Genomic DNA, 24,037 nt, shown 5'->3' with positions numbered 1-24,037 from the left:
ATATGCTGGTGGTTCCAAAATATGTATCTACAAAGCTATGACCGCTCCCCTGAGGCCCAGAATCAAATGTTCAAACTGTCTATCAAAATCTCTAGCTAGATATCTAATAGATACCTCAGTCTTCACATGTACAAAGAACTCATGTCTATACACACACCCCAAAATAAACCCTGCTCCTCTCTTAGTCCTCCCAATCTCAGAAAATGGAATTACCATCACCCCACATGTCCTGGATGGCTCTCTTTCACACCCCACAACCAAGCAATCAGGAAATCCCACCAAGTCAACCCTCAAAACATATTTAAAATCTCACCACTTCTGATAACTTTCCCAGCTACCACTCCAGGCCTTGCTACAATCACCCCAAGCAATAGCATCATAACGGTCTCCCAGTCTTCTCTCAACTCATAAGTCCATCCTCCATCGTGTAGCCTAAGAGTTCTCTTTGAAGAAGACCCTGTCACTTTCCCACTTAAAATACTCCAACGGCTTTCCATTACTCCTAGGAAAAAAATATATAAACTTCACAGTCTGACCCTTGCCGCCTTCTCTGACTCCATCTACCACCATTCCTTCTATTACTGACTTCAGCTGCCCTGACCTCCTTGTTATTCCTTAAATACACCAGTCTTGGCCCTGCCACCAAGCCTTTGCACTTGCTGCTTTCCTCTTCCTGAAACACTCTTCCTTGAGAGGTTTTATGGCTCACTCTCTCATTTTATTCAGGCTAGTACTCAGATGTCACCTTTTATGAAAGTCTTCTTGGATCCTTCTATCTTTAACATTCTCCTTTGGTCTCTATTTCTCTGTTCCACTTATTCATTTTATTGGATCAACCTTGTACTTTCAGAATCTTCATATAATATCAGCTACCTGAATCCAAATCTCTCTATATATCTACCAAAGAAAAGCAACTAAAACCATACCCAAAGCATAAATAGAAGTCAGAGAATACTACAAATTTGAATTTACATGTACGTGATAAACAACATAACTCATCATAGCCAGGCTGAGACTCAGACACTAACTGCATGGATAAGAGAAAGGGGTAGTGGGGACCTCAAGGTGGTAGAAAACAGAAAAAAATCTCTAAAGAAAAGATCTCACCCAAGAAGCTAATAAACCAAAGAATGCAGAAAGGAAACAAAGATAAAACCAAAAAAAGAATAAAATTACTAAATAAATTTTTAAATGCAGACTCTTTAGGGAAAAGCCAACAAATACTAGCTAATTGACTCAAGGGGGAAAAAAAGAGAGAGAGAGAGAAAAGCACAAATAATCAAAACAAGAAATTGCAAAGGGGAAAGAACCACTAAAACAAAGGAAACATTTAAAATATCAAAAGACAATCTTGTGCCAACTCTATGGAAAAATAAAAATGAAAACCTAGGTAAAAGAGATAATCTCCAAAAAAGACATTTTCCCCAATTTAACTCCAATAGAGAAGGTAAGCTTAAATGATCACTTTTCATGGAAGTAATAGGGAAAAATTATCCCCTCAAAACAAAAACTATCCCCACAAAGGAACACCAGGCCCATGTGATTTTACGGGGGAAATTCTACCAAACCATCAAAGAATAGCTCATGCTGACACTCCTTAAAATTGCATCTGAGCATAGAAAAAGCTGTCAAGAACAAAGGCCATATCTTCCCATACCTAGCAAACAAATGCAGTATCGCCTCATGAATTGATTGCTTCTCTGAGGTGCCTCCAAGTGTACTTGGGGAGAAGCTTCAAGAACAGGTCGAGGAGCAGCTGTCTTTCTATAAGACAGGAGAGATTCCACGCAAGAATCTGGTTGTCATGAAGGAGGAGACGGTTCAGGCAGAGGAAGCTGCTGCTGAGATTGCTAGAAAGCTGGAGAAATAGGAGAAGAAACGCTTGAAGAAGAAAAAGAAGTGACTGGCTGCAAATGCTCTCACGTCTTCAGAAAACAGCAGTACTCTGCAAGAGTGTGAGGAGGTAAGTGAGAGACCAGAGAAGAAAAAGCAAAAGTTCCAGGAGGCACCTCAGGAGAGTGGAATGGAAGACCCGCCTGTCCCTTACTCCAAACCCAAGAAGAAAAAATGCAAGGAGGAGCTAATTAGTAGTGATCTTGAAGAGGCAGCTGGCAGCACAACAGTCCCCAAGAGGAAGAAGTCTTTACCCAAAGGGGAACCAGTACACCATCTTGAAGAGGCAGCCAACAGCCGGAATGCCTCCAAGGAAAAGAAGAAACTCTCCAAAGAGAAGCTTGTCAGCAGTGAACCAGAAGAGGCTGTCAGCACAAAGAGCAGAGCCAAAAAAAAGAAAAAGTTGCAAAAACTATCCCAGGAAGATTAAAAGGGATATTCCCTGGGTGGCTATGCCCCAACCCATCTCCCATATCCCAGTAAAAACAAATTTGCATGCACACACACACACACACACACAGAAATCATATATAAAAATCCAATAGCTCATTTAAAAATAATATTGCAAACGGTATTTTCCCATGAATATGAGGATGTCTCATTATCAGGTAATTCATTAACATAACTCACCAATTTCAGAGATCTAAGGAAAAAAAGAGTATGATCATCTCCAGAGATACTAAAAGAGACTTAACGGTCTTTGAAAGAATTCAGTCATCCGGATTTTTAAAAAACTCAATCAAATAGAAATTAATGGACATTTTCTAAAGCCATCCTCTTACTTAATGGAGAAACACAAGAGGCATTCAGGTAAGGTCAAGAATGAGGCAACGATGCCCACTATGTTTATCTAGCATTGTACTGGAGGAGGTATTAGCCAGTGTAACAGCTTACAAGAAAAGACAAAGGCATAAAAATTGGAAAGGAAGTAAAATTATATCTATTTATAGATTATACAACAGTGTACCTGTAAAACCAAAGAAAAAGAAAAAGAAAAATTAAAATAAGTAACAAAAGAATTCAGGAAGGTGGAAAGTTATCAAATTAAAGTACAAAAATAGTCTTCATATAATCATACCATAACCAGTTAGCATGATAGAGAAAATACAAGAATCAAAAAAAAAGTTTTTAGAAAATGTTTCTGGAACTAGACAAACTGATTCTTAAATTCAAAGAAAAATAAACATGCAAGAATAGCTCAGAAAAGGGATTTGTGCTTCTGACTAATATAGTACAATCTACCTGTTTTAGTTTCCTAGGCTGCTCAAAGCAAATGCAAATACCAGTAAATGGGTCAGCTGAAACGACGGGAATTTATTTGTTCACCATTTTGAGGCCGAGAAAATATCCAAATCAAGGCATTATCAAGGTAATGCTTTCTTCCTGAAGACCAGGTACTGGCAATTCTTGGCTCCTCTGTCACATGGCAAGGCTCATGGGGTGTCTGCCAGTCTCTTCCTTCTCTTCCAGGTTTTGCTGATTTCAGCTTCTTGCTTCCATGGCTTTTTCTCTCTCATGCCTGAATTCATCCTGTTTACAAAGGGCTCCTGATTGAAGCGGTCACACCTTAACTGAAGTAGCCTCATACAAAGGTCCTACTTAAAATGGGTTTCCACTCCCAGAAATGGATTAGAATTAAGAACATGTTTTACTGGGGTACATACAGCTTCAAACCACCACATCACCTGAAACAAACAAAAAACTAAAAATATATGAAATAACAGTTTTCAAGACTTGGATATTGAGCAGTGAAGAACAATGATCCCTGAGAGATAGGAATCAAATGAAGTGAGCCCTGTGGTTGCCTCAGCTTACTGCCTGGAAAGCGTTTCCAGACTTCAGCACGGAAAGGGAGAATCTAGGCAGAAAGCCTGATGATCTCTCTGGATTGAGAAGACAATTTCAGGGAGGCCAAGGCAACTAGAGTTCATAGGAAAGGTTACTGAAGAAGAGAGAACTGCACCAAGAGAGCGCTCTGGAGATTTGCAAAGGGTCTCCCCAGTCTTCAGCTGAGTACTGATTACCAAACATATGTGAGAAAACTACCCAACTACCAAGAAAAGAACCACCCAAAAGCGTTAGAGGAAACAACACTCTGAGCTCACGTAGGGCTGGAAATGTTCCCACCAGCCAAAGTGAAAAACATCATAGTTAATAGAGAATCAGGTAGAATACTGAGAAGGATTTTGCCTCAGCGGTAGGACAAAATTACTCTTGTTGCTTCGTGGAATGAGATGAGGTGAGCAGAATAAAGAGACATGGAGAAAAAGAGTTAAAAGATTATTGCAGCAATCCAACAGTGATGTAACAGGGACCTAGAATAGGGTGATAGCAGAATAGGTGTCACAGACATAGTATATATTCGGGCATAACATCTGATAGAACCTGATAATAATGGACTGGATGTGGGTTTTAAAGAAAGGAAAGAATCAAAAATGGTTTCCAGGTTTTTCACTTGAGCCGCTGAATGAATGGGATGCTATCTAAAAGGATAAGGAAGACACCATGTGTGTGGGTAGAGAGAACTTTACAATCTCTACAATAACTTATTGTATCCATTATTTATTTTACCTCACTTTTAGGAATGGCCTTCAATCAATTTTACCTTTTTAAAGCAATTTTGCAATAAAGGGAGGCAGTATTGCATTGTGGTTTAAGAAGACAGGAGCCAGAGTATAGGGCTGAACTCTAGCACTACCACCTAACTGAGTATATGATCTTAGGACAAGTTACTTAACCTCTTTTACAGTTTGCTCCTAGGTAAATAGTCATAACCATATCTACTGTATATGATTGTGGCGATGAAATGAGACTGTAGGCCAAGTACTTATTTTATTTATCTAATGCTGCATAACAAACAACCTCAAAACTTAACAGCTTAAAACAACAACAATTTATTATTTTTCACAATTGTATGGTTTGACTGGGCACCTCTTTGGTTAGTCTCACTTTGGCAGCTGGGGATGTTGACTTGAAAATCCTAGAACATCATTTTCACCATTATCTCACTGGTCATCAAGCAAGTTACACGGCAAGCCCAGATTCAAAGGAGAGGCTACAGACACTGTCTTTTGATGAAAATAGGTAAGGGAGAAATTGTTGGCCTCTTTGGAGACTACCTAACACAGTACTCAATAAATGACTAGCTATAATCCTATCTGAGCAATTTTATTTTTACATGAAGTCAAATTAGTTAAAATCTGGCAAGATACCATGTTAAATGCAGAAGGGAGTAAAAGCTATGGTATCTGTCCAATATGCTCTTAGACTACAGTAAAGAGGCAAACCTTAGAATGGTAAAATAATTTGAAAAGAAGAAATATTATTCAATATTAAGGACTAAATATTGGAGTATAGATTACTATCCTGTTTATGATCATCAACTATTTTTCTAAGACCAACGTATTAAAATGAAATGAGAATTCACAGAAGGCAAAGAAATTATACCCTCAAAATTAGGACTGGGCTGACAAATCGGAGAGTCAACTCTATTTTACAGGATCCGGCAATTCAGAATTGGTTAACAGAAAGTTACTAACTACAAATTTAAAAAAAGATTCACAATAGATACACCTTCCTTAATATAACTGAACTTGACAACACAAAAGATACCTCAGGATGGCAGAGAACTTCAGATTCTCCCTGACACACATAATTTACGCTCTCCAGACATTCTGCTTATACCTCTTTGGCAAGATTTTAGTTCATTCTTAACAGCTGTTAACACCTCTGTTTCTCCCAGGAAATTTTGCAAGAAATATGTGACTTGCTCATTTTTTTATTCCCAAAAACCAAGACTAGTGCTTGCACTTTATTGGTATCAATTATGTAAAAGGGATAGTGGGATAGAGGGAGAAGGTTGTACTTTACTCATATAAGCAAAAGTTGTACGTAACTCCTATTCCTGTTAGAATAATTAGAAAATGCTAATTATTACAACATGGTATAATCCAATTTACCTTTACAAATGATATTTTGTTTCCTAAGTATTTATTGAATTATAAAATCCAAAACTACATTTATTTAGAGAAAAAGCTAAGGTATTCCCTATCATTTCCTATCATTTCCTCTTTAAACTTTATCTGTAAAGTAGAAAACTTTTCATTTAGTAAAGAATATTCCTTAAAAAATAAATTTTTTTTTGAAGAAGTCCGTTTCTATAGTCAATCTCTATTCATCCTGGATATAACTACTTCAGTCTGTTTTGACCCAGTGTTCAAATAATCCTACCTGGAAGTATGCCTTTCTTGTTTGGGATGAAGTAGTCACACATTTAATTGCACACTCTCCCTGGCTGCCTGCCAAAAACAATCACAATTTAATACTGCAGCCTTCTCCTTCAAAAGTAATTAAGAAGTTAATCTTACTTAGAAAACCTAATTACCCAGCAGACCACAGAACCAACTTATCCACTCGACATGGGCTAAAGCTCAAAGTCAGAGAAGCAGTACCACATTCCTAAAGACAAAATCAAATCCACCTCCCTAGCTTCCCTAGCTACAACATCACTACCATTTGGAGATGTATAAAGCCCTACACAATCCATCAGTCACTGGAAACCAAGTGTCTCAGCTTATTTAAAGCATGAGGAAGCAATAGGTTGAAGACCTTGAAGGACACTGGGTGCAAGTCAGTTAAATTCCTAGTTCATCAGGATAAGGGATGATGTCTCACTGACCAAAGAACCTTCCAGAGCTCAAAACTTCAGAATATCCCTTCACTGCTCTGACCATATGCCAGGAGTAATGTGTTCATTCATTCCTAACCTTCTTTCAACATGTCCTTCTTTCAAAAAGGATCTTCTGTTTCATTTGACACTGATATATCAAATGCCAACTATATGTATTTCTCTTAATTTAGAAAGCATTTCTGTCTTGATGAATGGGAGAGTCAGAGGTCTTCTCGAACGGATGGATCTTTGGAAAAGGCATTAATATCGGAATTATAAAGGGACTGACCACTCTGCGTGGTATTCTTGGGGGCCTAACAAGCTAAGCACAACAGAAAGTCTTTTCCTAATACTGCAGATCTTAGCCACACGAGCACACTGTCTTTGGGGGAAATGTATTCTTTTCAGAAGTCAGCAGGCAATTTTACCAGCCTATACTCTCTTTAAGCTGGTTCTTGGAGCAAATTCTGAAATTCTTGAGAATGCTGCAGAAACCAAAGGCATTTGAAATTGAGACTGCAACAGCACACCAATGCCATAGCTGTGTCCAGTCAGCCACTGTAGATTTTACACAATAAGGACTGTTCAATAGTTAATAGACCTTGGAAACCTGCTGTGCGCTCAGCACTATACTAAAGAGTGTAGAGATTTACAAAGGAGGAACGCACTATTTCTGCCCTGAGAAACATATTCTCCATCCTAATATCCCAATATTGGAAGTGCATCTGAATTTTAGCTAAATTGTTTCAACTACTGCAGGAGTGGAGGTGGGGCAGAGTCCTAAAATCATTCTTCTACCCATTTACCCAGACTAGTCTCTTGAGTTTTACCTCATCTATTGTGCATTTGGATTTGACATTATTAAAAGAAAATCAACATGCCCCCTTAAAAAAAAAAAAAAAAAAAAAAAAAAAAAAAAAAAAAAAAACTCTTGTTGGAAAAGAAATTGACAATTTTCCTTTTCCTATGTACCTTAAGATGAGTGGCTCCCCTAGGGTGAATTCATAGGTAATTGAATTCCAAAGGTCTGAAGTGCTCTGCAGAACATTCCTTATAACCCAAATCCCTACTTGCCTGCCGAAGGCTTTCAAACAATGCCACATGAAGAATGGGCATATTGAAGAAGGCAAGAATTGTCCCCTGCCAAATGCCTCAGTATTGTCCATGGTCAGGGCAGGGGACCCCTTCAAATAATTTAATAGAGGCAAACAATCAAATTTGTCATCAACAACCTTATATTTCACACAGAACAACCTCCTTGCTTTTTAGATGAAGAAATGACTGGGCTCAGGTCAGAAAAAGAGTGACTGAACAGAGCCTAAAGTGCAGGGCTACATAGCCAGGCCGCTGGTCTTTCTACCAGGCCACAAAGCAACCCCATCCAGGGCTATCAGACATATTTTGATTACCCCACCTATAAGCCAGTTTCTAAAGACATACTGAACCTAAGAGGGAGCCTCAAAGACTACTGTTTTGTTTTTTTTTTAAGTCTTTGTATCTCAGATCCTAAGATTAGGTTCTAACTTCTATTATCCCATCCCACCACACCTAAACCCCTTACCTGTTTTGCCAAATCCCTCAATGCCTGAGACCCCTCCCATTCCACTCATAAAAAGAACAAGCTTTAAAGAAGAAATTTCTAGGGGGGGAAGGAGCACCTGTACCAGCTGTAAAATAAACAGACCCCTGATTAACCTATCCAGCAGGGTCTGTCTCCCTTGTTTCTCTATGATACTTTATATTTATTTCCCATCCCATTAATAATAATAACAATAATAATACTTATGGCAACCTACAGAGATGTACACAACCTTTCTAGGGAAAATAAATATGGTTTGGGTTGTAGTCTGCTCTCTAGTCCTTTTGGTAATTTCCAGTAGCAAATCTGGGCTACTCGGGGAATTAGTCATCCCACCCCCAAGCCAAGGAGCTGTTCTCAAGCAAGCAGGTACTGCCTACATGTTGTAGCGTTTGACTCAACTAGGGATAGTGTATAAACCCAGTGTTTTGGGGACCTGTAATGGTCTCTGATAACACTCAAGGAACACCCCAACATGAATCAGCAGAATCTGTAGGGAAAACCCAAGAAGGGACCTGAATTGGGTACTGATATCCTTTATATCCTGGCTGGGGGCCCTTCACATAGCATAGTTCAATAAAAGGCTGTGAATGTGCTGCTTGGGTATATTTGTGATGAGGACATTCTCTAGAATTAGAGGAGCTACTGCCATGATCTAAAAAACAACGGATATGTTTTTTATATCTTAAGCTGAAACAGCAAAATAAGAGGCCACAGAGGGGGAGAATGCATTGCAACCAAATGACTCATTCCCAAAGAAAACTTGAAGTTGTTCATTGATCTTTACTTTCCATGTTTATATATATCTCCCTCTCTCTCTGTTTTTTTGTTTTGTTTTGTTTTGTTTTGTTTTCAATAATTAAACGAGGCATTAAATCTTTGGTTCCAACATTGCAAAATTCCCGTTGTCTTATCAATAAACAAGTATTGAGCACCAATTCCAGGTAGGACATTGTTGTAGATTCTAAGAATGTCAGGTAGAATGAGACATTCCCTGCTCTGCAAATTTTGGGGGAGTAACACGCTCTGGTATTTTCAATGGCTAAATTCAAGGAAGGCTTTCTGGGTAACTGCCTACTTGGTATTTTTGCATCCTTTTAAAAATCTAACTGCTAAAAACAAAAAGACAAGAGAGAAAGCTACAAAACTGTAAGTACTAAACATAGCTCCAAAAATACCTTTTTAGTAACCTGTGATTTAATCAATTTAGACAAGTGCCTTTGGTTAGATATGGGTGACAAAGAAAGTGCATTGAGAAGTAAATCCTGACCCAATTCTATCATTAACAAAACCTTTTGCTCTCTTTTTTCTTTCTCTTTCCTCTCTGCTCCTCTCTCTCACTTTCCATGAGCCAGCCAAAGTATTAAATCCTGATTATTGCAGAGTGTATTCAAGAGACCACTGCTCCAGCTATTAATATCTATAAAAATATTATCTCCCAGCAAAACCCTCCCTATTCCTCAAAGGTATCTTCCCCAACTAAACTGTGTATGCCTCAACCTTGGCTTATTTATCTTAGTATCCTTAGCACCCAGTACAGTGTAATAGGTAATCAATGTTAGCTCAGTGAACCTCCCCCTCAACATGGAGCTTAATATCTCTATATGCTAAATGCTTAATTTATACCAATTGGCTGATACAAACTCTTAATTTGCCTATCATTAGAGGAAAAGAGTTACTGTCAAGTTTGCATCACTACTATTTAGGCTGTGATGTCTTCAAAACAGCAAAATTTAGGCTACATAACAAGCAGAAGCAAACATTAAAGAGAGTGTGCACTTGTAACATCAAAACATTACTCAGCCAACTGTCTTTAACTCTGTCTTTTACTTCCTACAATAATCATTTACTAATTAATATTAATTGGTTGGGAAGTTAATATTTGCCCACCATCACGAGTTGAATACTGATGCACCAAAAACAGTCCTATGACTATACCAATCATAATGATAAAAGGGAGCATTTGCTTACATTCAGAAGAGAACCTGGCAAAGGCAGCACAGTAGAGAGGGTTCAGCTGGGCCTGAACTCAAGGAGCCTGATTAAATTGGCTATTTGACTATTCACAGAATGTGAAGGAACCTAAAAAGACTCGATGACCTGTGTGCTTATCTACCCTAAGAGAAAGGCATATTTCCTACTGAAATTGTCTTCTAGCTGCATAATTCCTGAGCTCCTGGGCTCTAAAAAGAGAGTTCAGCCCCCCAGTAAACATTTTCTTGAGCATTTGCTATAGCTCATACATTGTACTAAGTGCCAAATGAAAAAGACCTCAGACACTCCGTCTAGTGTAAAGGTTGGCAAACTTTTTCTGCAAAGGGCCAGACAGAAAATATTTTAGGCTTTGAAGGCCATCCAGTCTCTGTGGCAATCACTCAACTCAGCCAAGTAATGCAAAAACAGCTTAGACAATATTTAAACTATTGAACATGACTGTGTTCCAATAAAGTTTTATTTACCAAACAGGCAGCTGGCAGATTTGGCCCACAGCCAGTAGTGTGCCAACTACTGGTCTAGTTGATGAGTCAGGTTCATTTTTAAAAATTGCAAAACAGTGAGATATATGTTAATGAAAAAATATTGCCCCTTGTATTTGTGTAACATTTCAGAATTTATGAAGCTAGTTCATGTATATAGACTCAAAATTTAATCCTCTTACCAACCTTTGAAATAGATAGGCCTCATTATCCTCACTTCATGAATGAGAAAACTGAGACTCAAATAAATTAAGTAACTGCCCTTAAGTCATCACACAGCTGAGACTGGAGATAGGGTTTGAGCTTCTGCCTAAGAGGCAAAGACTCCCATGTGTTCATCAAAACCCATTTCCTCTTCCTCCTCAGCACGCAACCAGACTGTATTTCTCGGGCTCCTTTGCAGTTAGGTGTAGCCATGTGATTGAGTTCTGGCCTGTGGAATTTGGGCCTTGCCCATTAAAACTTGTTCATAAAAATCTCCCACATATGATCCTCTGTTCACTTCTCCCCTTCTAATTGGCTGGAAAGGAGACACCCCCAGGGTACCCTTGTGAGTCACAGTTGTAGACAGCAAAGCAACAATGGAAGGAGCCTGAGCCACTGTATTACCATTTGGAAAGATGCTGCCAACCCAGAAACACCTGCACTGGACTGTGAAGGCAGCAAGAAACATATACTAAGTCACTGAGATATAGGCATTATCTGTTACAGTAGCTACCGTTAACTAATACCACCCATGTCCAGGTCCAATATTGTTTCTATTTGACTATAGCAGAGACACAAAGGATGAGTTTATCGTGCAGATGAGTCAGAAGAGATCACATTTCAAATGAGGGAAATAGCAGGAAAAGCAAGGGGTGACTTCAAGACAGAACAAATCATTCTTAATGGTTATATAGTAAAGTAGCAAGGCAGTGGAAGGAGAGGCAGCAAAAATAAGTAATGGGAAAAAACTTGTGTGCAACACTAAGGAAAAACAACTTGTAGGGAAGAAGAAACGGAATTAGACCTGCTGTTTGCACCTCCAACTGGAGGAAGAAGCAGCCAAGGGTACGGAAGCTACCTACCTTCCAGCCTTCCAGTGTTTCAGGACAGCACCGGCCTCATGAGAGCCAGAGCTGTGAACCAGCAAAACACTGTTCTTTATATAACCTGATGTTTTTTTTCAATTGATTTTTTTTCTTATTAAGGTAATATATGCTGCTTAAAAATGTATAAAGTAGTATGAAAAAGAAAATAAATCACACAAAGATAAACAGTATTAATATTTTCAGGATAAACTTCTGAGCTTATTTTACTTTTCTTTTATGTACATACATTTAGGCATTGTTTTTTATCTTTAAAAAAATGGGAATATAATATTTTCCCTTGAATATAATTTTGGCATCTCTTCATGTCAATTAACAGAGACCTTTACCTCATCATTGGTAGCTGCCTTGCCCCCACAGTACAGATGTGCCTTCTTTTTTAAAAATCAATCATCTACTGTTCAATATTTAGGTCATTCCAGTTTTCTTGCTATTACAAAAATAATACTGCAATTAACACGCCGACACATATGCTTCTGTGCAAATGTGAAAGTATTTTTATAGGACTAATTTCTGGAAGTGGATCTCTGAGCCAAAGGTTTTGTCTATCTTCAAACTGCCCTCCAGAAAGATGAGTGGAGTCCCACTAGCAGTGTGTAAGATTTCCCATTTTCCCACGCAATTTTGCTGACACTGTTCTATCATTTTTTTTTTTTTTTAATCTTTTGCCAATCTGGTAAGGCAGGCAGGCAGGCAGGCAGGCATGAATGAATGAATGGATGGCCTGTATTTCATTCTTTTAATTTTTGAAAATTCAGTAAAGTTTTTTAGCCTCCTTCCTTGTATTTTTTTAAAAGTACCCTCTCTGTTTGGTCTATGAATGATCCTAAACACATAATATTTAGAAAGTACCTTAGCAAGGTTACAATGTTCTTAATTTACACAAGTGGAAACAGAACCCCTTTTGGATTTGAAAGACCTAGCATGACAGAAGTTAGCACAAATGATCAGATATTAATTCTTGTAAAGGGGTGCTGAATATTGTGGGTGAGCTCAATTAGCAGAATTGAGCAGGTTATCTGTTCCTGCATTTATGTACTTAAAATAATAAGTCTGCATGAATTAAAATCAGTTGATTTGTTCAACATTGCTTCTTTCTTGGTTTCACCTTTATCATATGCTTGCCTTATTTTTGATTTTGGTTATATGGTAGCTAGGTAAAAGAGTAGAAGCACAAGGAGGCTTAGAGGAAAACTACAAGTACAAAACTGATATACGCTGTCAGACCTGAGAGAAAGCGGGTGAGGAATGGGACACAGATGACATGTGTGGCAGACAGGCACTAAAGTAGTAAGCAGAGCAGATCTATATTACTAGGGGAAGGATGTAACATTTACTGAAGGCCTATGGATCGAGCACTGGGCAAGGATTGTTACACACATCATCTCCTTTTATCCTCACAGCCTTCAAAATCCAGATTTTAGAATAAGGAAAATGACTGCCAGAGAAATTGACCTAGGGATTAACTAAAAAAACTAAGCTATTATTAGAACTTTTGTTTGTCTTTTGCTTTTTATTCTAAATCTCATATCTCCTTCACTGTATCAAAACACTGGAGAAATCCTGTATTAGAACTTCTGGTCCTCTCCCTGCTACCAGTTTCCCTCTTCTGTTATTAGGGGCTACAAAGAAACAAAGAAATGATAAAGTAAAAAAAAAAAAAGAGGACAGGGAAGTTCCCAGCAACATGTATAAAAGAACAAGAAAGTAAATTATCTATTGAGTAAACAAGAAATTAAGTTGAAGAAGGGTATGTAATGAAAATTGTAAAGAAAAAAAAGCTGAGGATAAATGGGAACAGGAAAAAGAAGTAGCATGATAAAACGATGGGGAAAAACACATATTAATCAAATGAAGACATAAAAAATTAGGAAAATGTCAGTAATAGAGAGAAAGCATAGAATTGCAAAATTGGCCCAAATGAGAAATGGTATGTTCAGTCTTTTAATCTCCATCCATTCCTAAAAGGACACATTTTCCATTTTGTTAATATTATTTAGCATAGGCCAATTTTCCCACCACCCTTTTTAAATGAGGTGACCAAAACTGAACAAGCTCTTTCAATACGGGTTCCACTACCCAAGTGAATGCAAACAGAATGCAAGCCAGGAACTGCTAACAAACACTATTTGCCCTGACAGTCAACCACTTTAGAACTTTCACCACAGCAGCAGTGTGTTGCTCTCCATGATCCTCTGGGCTTCTGTCAGGCCTACCAATATTTGTGTTGCTTTCTTTTTGGTCTTAATGACACTTCTCTGAGCTTAGAATAATAAACACTGGAAGCATCTTAGAGAGATCCCCTAGCCCAACACAAAGGGTAGGCAGCTGGCTCCAAGGTTTTACAGCTAGTTTGTGACAGAGTTTTTATGACTTGCATGTGGTTTTATAAACAAAAATATATCCTATATGAAAAATAAATGAGAAGAAAAAGACGGGAAGTCTAAAATCAAGAACAAAGAGTTTGCGGAGGGCAGATCTCAACAAACTGAAGAGTATAAATACCCCAGTAAGAAAATAAGAACTGAGAACACAAGGAGAACAATGGAATGGCTTCATTCTTTTCCTCATTTTATTCTTCCTTTGTCCCTTTGTGCATCTCTTGCTTTCACTTCACCATATCTTCAGAAAAAAAGGCATAAACTTGAGATAGAAAAAAGTAGGTAAATAATGAGAACATGAAATGAAATTCAGAATGTTTATAACCCAGGATCAAATAAAAAAGGACTTATGCAGGAAATTTTTTAAATAAGATGAGAATTTGATGGTAAATAAAAAACTTGAGACATGATCCCTCCTTTCCTACCACCATCAAAAATTCTGTATTCTTATTTACTTATGCTCCACATGCCTGCCTTCTCTTATTTTCCTAGTTAATTTTCTGGGCCTTTCTCTTTTTATACCATCAGTAACAAATTGAAAAACAAAAGGAGTAAATAAAGAGATCACATAAATGAGAGATTGAGGAAGGTATGAAATAACTGAAATTCACCCTAAAACTTCAGAACCGGGAGGGGTGTTTACTGTCTGAGAAGCACTCATGATCTAAGTCCAGTTGAGGTCCTAGCTCATGTTCATACTGGGGTTCGACAAGAGAAATAGGAGGTGGGGGTATGCAGTGGCTCACACAATTTATATTTTTCATTCTCTCCACTGCTGAACACATAAAAATTTAATTCTCTTACAGGACCCGTGCTAATGAAGAGACTCCCCTCTGTATATGACTGTGCACATGCACACACACACCCACATCTGGGAAGGGTACAAATTCACATGCCAAACTATCAACCATGGGTATGTCTAAGGAAGGGTAAGGCAGGGAGAAACTTCATTTATTACTTAGTATAAATCAACATTGTTTGATTTTAAGTCATCAAGTATATTTTGGACATTCAGAATAAAATAAAGATTAAAGAAAAGGGCAAATGATGATGGCTGAACTTAAATATGAGGAAAATCTATGTAGAGAAATTATACATCCCCTCTTTTCTGTTCTCCTGATTTTGGGTTTCCATTTTTTAGTATGTCACAGAGCCGTGCTTGTATAGTCTCTGAAGTTTTAGCATTTCACCTTGCCCCAATAAAATTGACAATAGTGACACAGAGCTTAAAGAACAGCAAGAAGCAACAGTTCACTGGATTAGAAGAAAACCTTCTGTTACACATACCTGCAACCATGACTTATTAAAGAGATCAACAGAAACAATCATTCACCTTTCTTCAAAGAGACAGCTGAAGTAACTCTAGCTCACTCATGGCAGCTTCTGTTTTGTTGATAAGTAATTAGAGACAGTAATGGATCATTTGCCAAAACCTCAATGACTAGGGTTCACGGCCTTGATATGCCTGCACCAATTTCTCAAAGAGATTGCAAGACCTTTTACCTTTGGCTGTCCAAGCTATTCTTCACAGCCCTTAAAGATTCTTTTTGCTAAAATACCACTTTTATATCACCCATCTACCCCAAAGCCTATGATCCTGTCCCCCTGTTTATTAGATCAAGCCCACACTCCTCTGTCAGCTACTGAAAGTCTCCATGATCTGATCCCGCCCTAGCCATTTTTATACCTCACTGCTTCCCTGTACCAAACCTTTTGTAACCTACTACTGTTCTCCTTTCTGCTTCCCACTCAGGAAGTTCTCATTTGCAGCTCCATTTACTCAAGGGAATTGCAAGCCAACCTGTCAGCTAGAGAAAGGCAGCAGAAAGGGAGAAGAATTAAGCTAAGATGTCTTTACAGAGATAGAGAACCTTTTACAGAGGAGGCAATCAGTTTCTTCCTTCCTGTGTATCTTCCCACTACTAACAAGGTAACAGTGTCACTAAGAGAAAGAACATGGCTGCAAGTACAGCCTCCAAACTCAGTCAAGAGGATTCAATGTCAGCTCTACCAATTACAACATGACTCAGGGCAAGTTATTGTCTCTCCCTGAACCTTGGATTCCTCATCTCTAAAATGGAGATAACAGCTATGCCTAACTCACAGAGTTATGATGAAGATTACTAGCTGTCAAAATTGTTATTAGGGGCTCAATTTTTTTGAATGCCTTTGATCCCATCACTTGGTATAGAAATCTCCAGAATCTGTCCTTTTTTTTCTCAGATACCATCTTCTGAAGCAATATCCTTAATAAAAATTGACTTTGGAGACTTCTTTGTTTTTGTGAGCACTTACATAGCCACAATAATAAAAATATATGTAGTCATAGTAATGTAAACTTTTTTATTGATATTAAACTTTCAAAATTAACCTATGACCAAAACATAGAAGCTGTAATTATGGGTACAGAAAAAGAATGGAAAAATTATTATTTGTGGGCAAAATTAAGAAGGACAAAAGAGAGAAAGGATTGGTAAAAGGAATACTATGGTCACTAGATAAAGTATTTCTAGTTGACAGAACAAGAAACAAGAACAGCAACAAAAGTGTAAATGGATTGTTGAGTTACAAAAGCAGCCAACAGAGTAACTGAAGGGGTGGTATAAGTGAGCTAATTCCTCATCTATCATCAAAGAAAGTCAACAGATAATATCTAAAATAAAAAAATCAGTAACAGTGTAAGTACACCATTTAGAGATATGAAAGTAACACTAAGACTGCTAGAAAAAAAAAACAGAAAAAGAGTTAATAGTTTGTTTAGGAATGGTAGAAAAGGGTAAAAGAGGGAACCATTACTTTACATTACTAGTCTTCTGAACTTCTCTATTTAAAATGCTCAACTTTTTTAAAATTAAGAAAATGCAATAGAATAAAAGCAACTCACAGTAGCAAATAAAGCCTTAAGAAATTTGGACAATTTACATGAAGAAAACTCTAAATCTTTACTGACATAGGAAAAGGATGTAAGAGAAGAAATAAAAATATTGTAAATCTTACTATGTCCCTTAAAGGGAAGACTCAATGTCTTAAAGTTGGCAGTTCTCCTCAGTTAATCTATAAATGCAATGCAATCTCAATCAAAAGTCCCAATTGGAGTACTTTTGGAACTTGACAACTGTGACGGTTTGAAGCTGTTTGTATCCCAGAAAAGAATGTTCTTAAAGTTAATCCATTCCTGTGGGTGTAGACCCATTATAAATAGGAACTTTGGGTGAGTAGGATCTTAACTTAAGATGTGACCCACCTCATTCCAGGTGGAGTTCTTTTTAAGAGAAAGAAATTCAGACAAAGAGAGAGAAAGCCATGGAAGCAAGAAGCTGAAAGCAACGGAATCCTGAAGAGAAGGGAGAGACCAACAGATGCCACCATATGCCTTGCCATGTGACAGAAGAGTCCAGGATCATCGGCAGCTGGTCCTTATGAGGAAGGTATTATCCTGATGATGCCTTGATCTGGACATTTTCATGGCCTCAGAACTGTAAGCTTATAAGCTAATAAATTCCCATTACTAAAAGCCAACCCATTTTATGGTATCTGCTTTTGGCAACCTATCAAACTAGAACAACCATTATTCTAAAATTCATGGGGAATAGAAAATACATGAAAAGAGACCAAATTTTCCCATAAGAGCCATGAAGAAGAACTTGACTAATAGGTAGTTCAGAAAGAGACTAACAGATTCATGGGATAGAATAAAGTATGCAGAATTATGGGCATCATCTTCTTCATTAAGCTGGGAAATGGCCATTTTCAGCAAAGCTAAATACAAGAAACAGCCACTGATCTTCCTACCCTAATGTTATATTTGAACTGATTATGCAAGCAACATGACATCATTCAAACTAAAATCATGCAACCTCAAAAAGTTTCTCTGAGCTTTCTGGAGAAACCATTTTTTGTTCTTTATAGCAGATGAACAGGGGTACTCATAATTAAGCCCAATTCTGTCTAATGGGTAAGAGGTCACAAACTTAGTAAAAGCAGAAATGTTAAATTTCTTACCTGACAATCACCTACTTGTAGCTAATTCATAGTATATGCAGGAGAAGAAACTATGTGAATTCTAGGGCAGCTTTGATCAGGGGCAAAGGACCCTGATGAATACTTGAAGATCCAGTGTTTTCTCATGAAAGATCATCTAACCCAAGAAACTCAAATTGAGACCACTTGTGATGGTGTGAAGTTGTATGGACCCAAGAGAAGTATGTTCTTAAAACTAACTCATTCCTATGAGTGTAAACCTATTTTAAATAGGGCCCTGTGATTAGGTTCCTTCAAGTAAGCATGGCCCAGATAGGTTTTAATTCTCTTACCAGAGGCCATTATAAACAGGATGAATACAGGAAGAGGAAGAGACTGAGGAGACACAGGGAGGGAGGAGGGAGAGAGAGCAAGAGAGAGCACATGCACACAAGCTACAGAAGCAAAAAGCTGGAAGCAATGAAACCTGGAAGAGAAGGAAGAGACCAGCAGATGCCGCCATGTGCCTTGCCATGTGACAGAGAAGTCCAGGATTGTCAGCAGCCAGTCTTTAGGAAGAGGGCATTATCTTGATGATGCCTAGATTTGGACATTTTTGGGACCTCAGAACTGTAAGCTTGTAACTAATAAATTCTCATTGTAAAAAGCCAGCCCATTTCTGGTAAATTGCTTTTGGGAGACTAGTAAACTACAACATCACTGTATTCTCATATAGTTACTGCAATAGTCTTTTGGTCTCCTTGGCTCCAGCCTCACCCCTCCTATTGCTATAATCTATTGTCAGTGAGATCTTCCTAAAATTCAAATCTGAATAATCTCTCCCCAGCTTAAAATTTTTTGCTGCTTTTTGTTTTTGTTGCTGTTGTTTGTTTGTTTTTGGATAATGTCCAAACTCTTTAACCTGGATTATAAGGTCTTTACCATAACACCTGGCCCTTGCCTACTTCTTCATCTTCAATCCCTTGCTTATCCACTTAATAAAATCCTTCTCGTCCTTCAAGGCTCAGTTCAAATGTCACCTTTAGAAATCCTTCACTGACTTCTCTACACCCAAGGTACCAACAGAACCTTCGTCTGAATGCTTGTGTTACTTTAATTACAGTAATATAAGCACATCTGTCCACTAGACAATGAGTTACTGGAAGAGAGAGAAACATTTTTATTTTATCTTCATATCTCCAATCAGTACCTTGTATATAAAATAGCACTCATATATTTTTATTGATTGTATAAATTATTAGCAGTAAAGGATTCCACAACCACCTCTCGATTCTGCCCTCCCTAAAAATGGCCTTGTACAAAAGAGTCAAATGACATGACATAAAAGAAATCACAGGAATTAAATGTGCAGCATCCCCTAAAAACAAAAACCTGCATGACTGAAAAGAACAGGTACAAGCCGTCATGACCGGGGAATTGGGGGGCCAGATTCTGTCTACAGATCTGCTCCATGTTTCTGAGAAAATTCTGTAACCTCACCATAGCTATGATTTTTCTCCTTATACAAAAATGAGATTGCTATGGTTTCTTCCTGCTCTAGATATCTAGTACTCACTCTTATACTGACATCAGATATCTGCCATAAGGCATTCACACACAGCGTGCACAGTGCTGGCGTGTAGGTTATACCAAGCCCAGGGAAAACTAGTAGCAGATTAAAAGAGCTTTTGATTTGCACACCAGAACAAATACAAGCTTTTTTCAATTAAAGTAGATGAAATATGCATTAGTCTTATTTCTATGAGCATATCATCGTACATTTCTGTGGTCCTTTTCCATTTTCCAAATGCTTTCAGAGATGTTATACCAGTAAGTCTTACCTGTGAGGTAAGCAAGGAAGTAGCATTATGTCTGTTACTAAACAGGAAATTGAGGTTCATAGACATAGCAAGGTTATAAAAAACATTCACCTTACATGCCTTAAGTGTGCTACAACTTCTGTTTTTATGTTGCAGTTCAAATTCCTTTCGTCTCCACAGTGTTGTTTTAAGCATCACTGAGATGCCTTCTAACTCGGAGATTTAGTGTATTATACTACACTATGAGGCAAATAATAATAATAATTTAAAAAGAAAAAGAGGAGAGGAGGAAGAAGAAGAGAAACTATTTCCTAAATATATCCATGAATACAAAATTTAAGAGAAAATATGAGACTAAGGATATACCATCAAAACTCAGATTTCTTCTCTTTGATTTTCCTGACTCTGAATGAACATTTCTCAGTTTTGTATTCCAGTCAATTCAAACCACTTCCACTAGCATTACTATTTAATATGCAACTCAGATTTCATAAGAATTCAGAATCTATTAATTTTAAGCCCTCTGAAATAGAGCTAATCTGTATAATATAAAATGTTCCTCTTAAAATTGGTCTGGAATTGAGAAGAAAGATTTCTTTAAAAAAAAAAATAGTCTTCTAACAACAGAGAAGATTTTACTACCAAAATGCAGAGCCAAAGGAAATTTTTTATTCAGTAAAATAAATTATTAAAATAAATAATTAAAATCCACTAAATAAAATATGAAATACATGCTCAATAAAAAAATCTCTAGCAATACCATCTATCTGTGAAGTCATCTACCTTGAAACACTACCTCACATTCATCAACTTTAAATGCTTATATGACAACTAGAAGAATTCATTCAAATTTCCACTGTGTTTAAGAATTAAAGCTTTATTTTAAAAAATTACTTTATTTGGTGAAAGTAATAGAATTCATTCTCATCATTACTTCCATGATGTGCAAAGCAAGATAATCCTGATGGTATGCTATGCAATTCAATTTTCTCCTACATTTGGCAGACAAAAGAGTTTCTAAATATATTAAAAGGCAAAACTCTAAATGGAAAATCCTATGACCATCAGCATATTGAATAAACTAAATCCTATCCTATTTCTATATAAAAGCTCCTTCCATGGTTTAGAAAACTCAGTTTACTCAAGATATCTCAACCATAGTATAATTTATATTTCAAATAGAAAGCAAGTGTCAACGCTGGTAAAGCGAACATGGCACATTGAAGTTAATGTCACAAACTATCAACAATCACCAAGCAGCGATGTGGTAAAGTTACATTTGAATTGACGCGCAAGAATAATCTGAAATGACAGATAAATTCCAGTTGGAAGATAACTTCGAAGATATTTCTTGGTATGTCATTTATTCTGTCTGACCAGAAAGAACATTTCTTATAATTCAAGAACAATCTCCATATATTTTAAATTTCTTATTTCCTAACTCATACATTAAAATGTTCTCCTTATACTAGAGCTGACCGATAGGTTCTAAGAACCGGACACATGGATTCTGCCTCCATTTTATCAATGCTGAATAGTTATGCCATTTCGTTTTATAAAGCTAATTGTTTTCACTATCCCTGACTATCTCTAATTGATATGAATTGGGAATCATTCAGTCCAGATTACTGTAGAAAGTTAAAATATAGCTTTATTCATCATTATTCAAGCCAAGACTTGACAATGTTTAAATTAAAACCCACTGCTTATAAGTGTCAGACAAATGGAATTTTTAAAGCCTGTCTGAATTCCTAGACTTGTAACCTAAGAATACAAATGATTTGCCACTGACTCTGTTATAATGATGCACTTCCAATTTCTCACCATGCAAATCCTACCATTATAAAAGTACACATTTGCAAGAAAAAACACTTTTGCCAGATCAAAAGTACTTTGTTACATTTTCATCTCATATTGTAATATAAGATCTCAAGTATGTTACTAAGAGTTCAAATAAACCTTTAACTTAACTAAACATGAAATAAAATAAGAAATGTATACCATCTTTTTCTAGGACTATTACACTTACCTTAAAATTAGTATTATGACTCTTACCTTTTTCTGGACTTAAGTTTTTATACACTTCAAGGTCTGCCATTAAATTTAATATTGTTACACATTATTGGCAAGAGCAGTAAAATTTCTCTCTAAAGGCAAAGCCTTTTTCTGATATACATCTCCAAAATGGGAAAGAAAAAAAAAAATCCTCAGCAGTCCCCAAAACTTGACTCATGCTGCCCTTTACAGCATAATGAGATCTTCACAATTCAGGCTGTACAGTGGAGAGAAAATACATCCATGAGATATGACTGTAGAACTTTGTCCCAAAGTGAAAAGGCACAGCCTGATAAGCACACTGGAAGCATCTGTTCCGAGCTGCCGCTATTGTGGGAATGCAGGCGCTGTGGCTACTTTGGGTATGAGCCGTGCATGCTTAGTGCAGCGCTTAAAGCCCTCAAGGCATTATGCACATTTAATGTCTGCGAAGTGTAGGTCTTTAACCATCAAAGAAACCATCCTCACCTACGGAGGTTCTTGAGAAAGACTGATTACCATGAGAGTGACGCAGGCTGAATGCAGAAAATGAACATGCACACACAGAGAGACACACAGAGGCACACACAGACACACACACTCTCTCGGAAGCAAACATCACTCCATCTCAGGCAAAAATGACCCATTAAGAAATAAGCTATGTGTGATACTCCCTACTAAGACTACTTCTCTGCTGGTCAGGTTGTTGAAGTACATGTTTACTGAAGGTATTGGGCTTTTCTGTGATTTTTGTCCTCATTCCACAGAGGAACATATCAATGAACACAGAAAAAGACTGGATTGTTTCCAACTCAGAATAAATGAGGTTTCAGTTTTAAAACACTTATGCAGTGAGGAGTACTTGTCAGGTCAAAATCACATCCCTGTGAGGAAAGTAAGTAGCATGAATGAGTCTGAAGAAGCCTGTTTACAATGAAAGAACTAGCATGTTATTTTAAAACAATTTCCCTGAAAGTATTTGTAAGCATTATTTGCATGTTTATTCAATTTCTTCATAGAGATAGACAGACAGGCAGGTAGATATTTACCGTAGTCCTGCATTTAAGAATTGTAACCAGGGCTCTCCATCCTCAGTATGAACTCCCTTACACCTGGAATTCTTTCTATAATCAATTCCATTGCCATTTACTTCTCACCAGCTTCAGCTGACTCCAACCCAGCCACCTATGGCCCCTGAGACTCCCAGCATCTCCTATTCTGAACATGCAGTGACAGCACCTCTATCCCATTCCTATCCGGACCACATAGCGCAGATTGCTAACCCATCCCTCTACTGCAGGATGTAGTCCTCTACCCCAATTCTCATTCACCTGCTTTTCGGTTTGCATACCCTGCCCCCAATTTGCTAATCTCACTACTTACTCTTAAATACTCCTGTGCCTTCAAAGGTGTGTATGGACACACATAATTAGGAGCACAAATTAGAATATACTTCCTGCATGAGTGAATCTGACATACATATATATACACAACTATACAAAATAGCAGTTAAAGAGTTTAGGAGCTCATCTGCCTAGGTTCAAATCCTGGTTCTGCCATCAACTAGCTGTGTGGCCTTTGGCAAGTTACTTAAACTCTCTGCTTCTCAGTTTCCTTATTTGTACAATGCACATAAGAATAATTCCTATTTCCAGGTGTTATTGTGAGAATTAAGTAATTTAATGCAGTAAAGTGCTTAGAATCACAGTTATTTCATAGAATCATTATTACTAATACTTTTATTATTAGTCTTGAAATTCTTTACATCATCCTCAGAAAATCAGTTGATGTCATTGGTTAATTTGGATAAACCAGTAGATTGAACACAAGGTGGAACCCCAAAATGTGAGATAGCTCAGAAATATCCCTTCTTGTTAAATAATGCAAAACTTCAATATTCCCAGATAATCTTAGACAAAAACACAAAGGTCTTTCCACAACATAAAGCTGGCGCCAAGTGATGGATTCCTAGGCCCTTTGGCTTCGCAGACCAAAGCTGCCCAAAAAGAGAAAGGCATCTCTGGGCTGAACTCCCACTCATTCCAGAAAAGAGACGAGACCAAGGTACTCTCGGGGATGGCATGGAAAACCTCCCCTTCCCTTTTCTTCCAAAGATCACCCCATCCCAATCTTGTG

General features: G+C 37.5%; 1 protein-coding gene and 1 pseudogene across 6 annotated transcripts in view; one reads left to right on the top strand and one right to left on the bottom strand.

The window, feature by feature from the left end:
• The window catches only part of PLCH1 (phospholipase C eta 1), a 262,393-nt gene that overhangs the window by 165,930 nt on the left and 72,426 nt on the right, over positions 1-24,037 (bottom strand). The gene's annotated exons all lie outside the window — the stretch shown is intronic.
• Positions 1,805-2,323, top strand: LOC119539019 (annotated as a pseudogene).

Source organism: Choloepus didactylus, chromosome 1 (genome assembly GCF_015220235.1).
Source record: "Choloepus didactylus isolate mChoDid1 chromosome 1, mChoDid1.pri, whole genome shotgun sequence".
NCBI lineage: Eukaryota > Metazoa > Chordata > Mammalia > Pilosa > Megalonychidae > Choloepus > Choloepus didactylus.
This window is presented reverse-complemented; position numbering and strand designations above follow the sequence as displayed.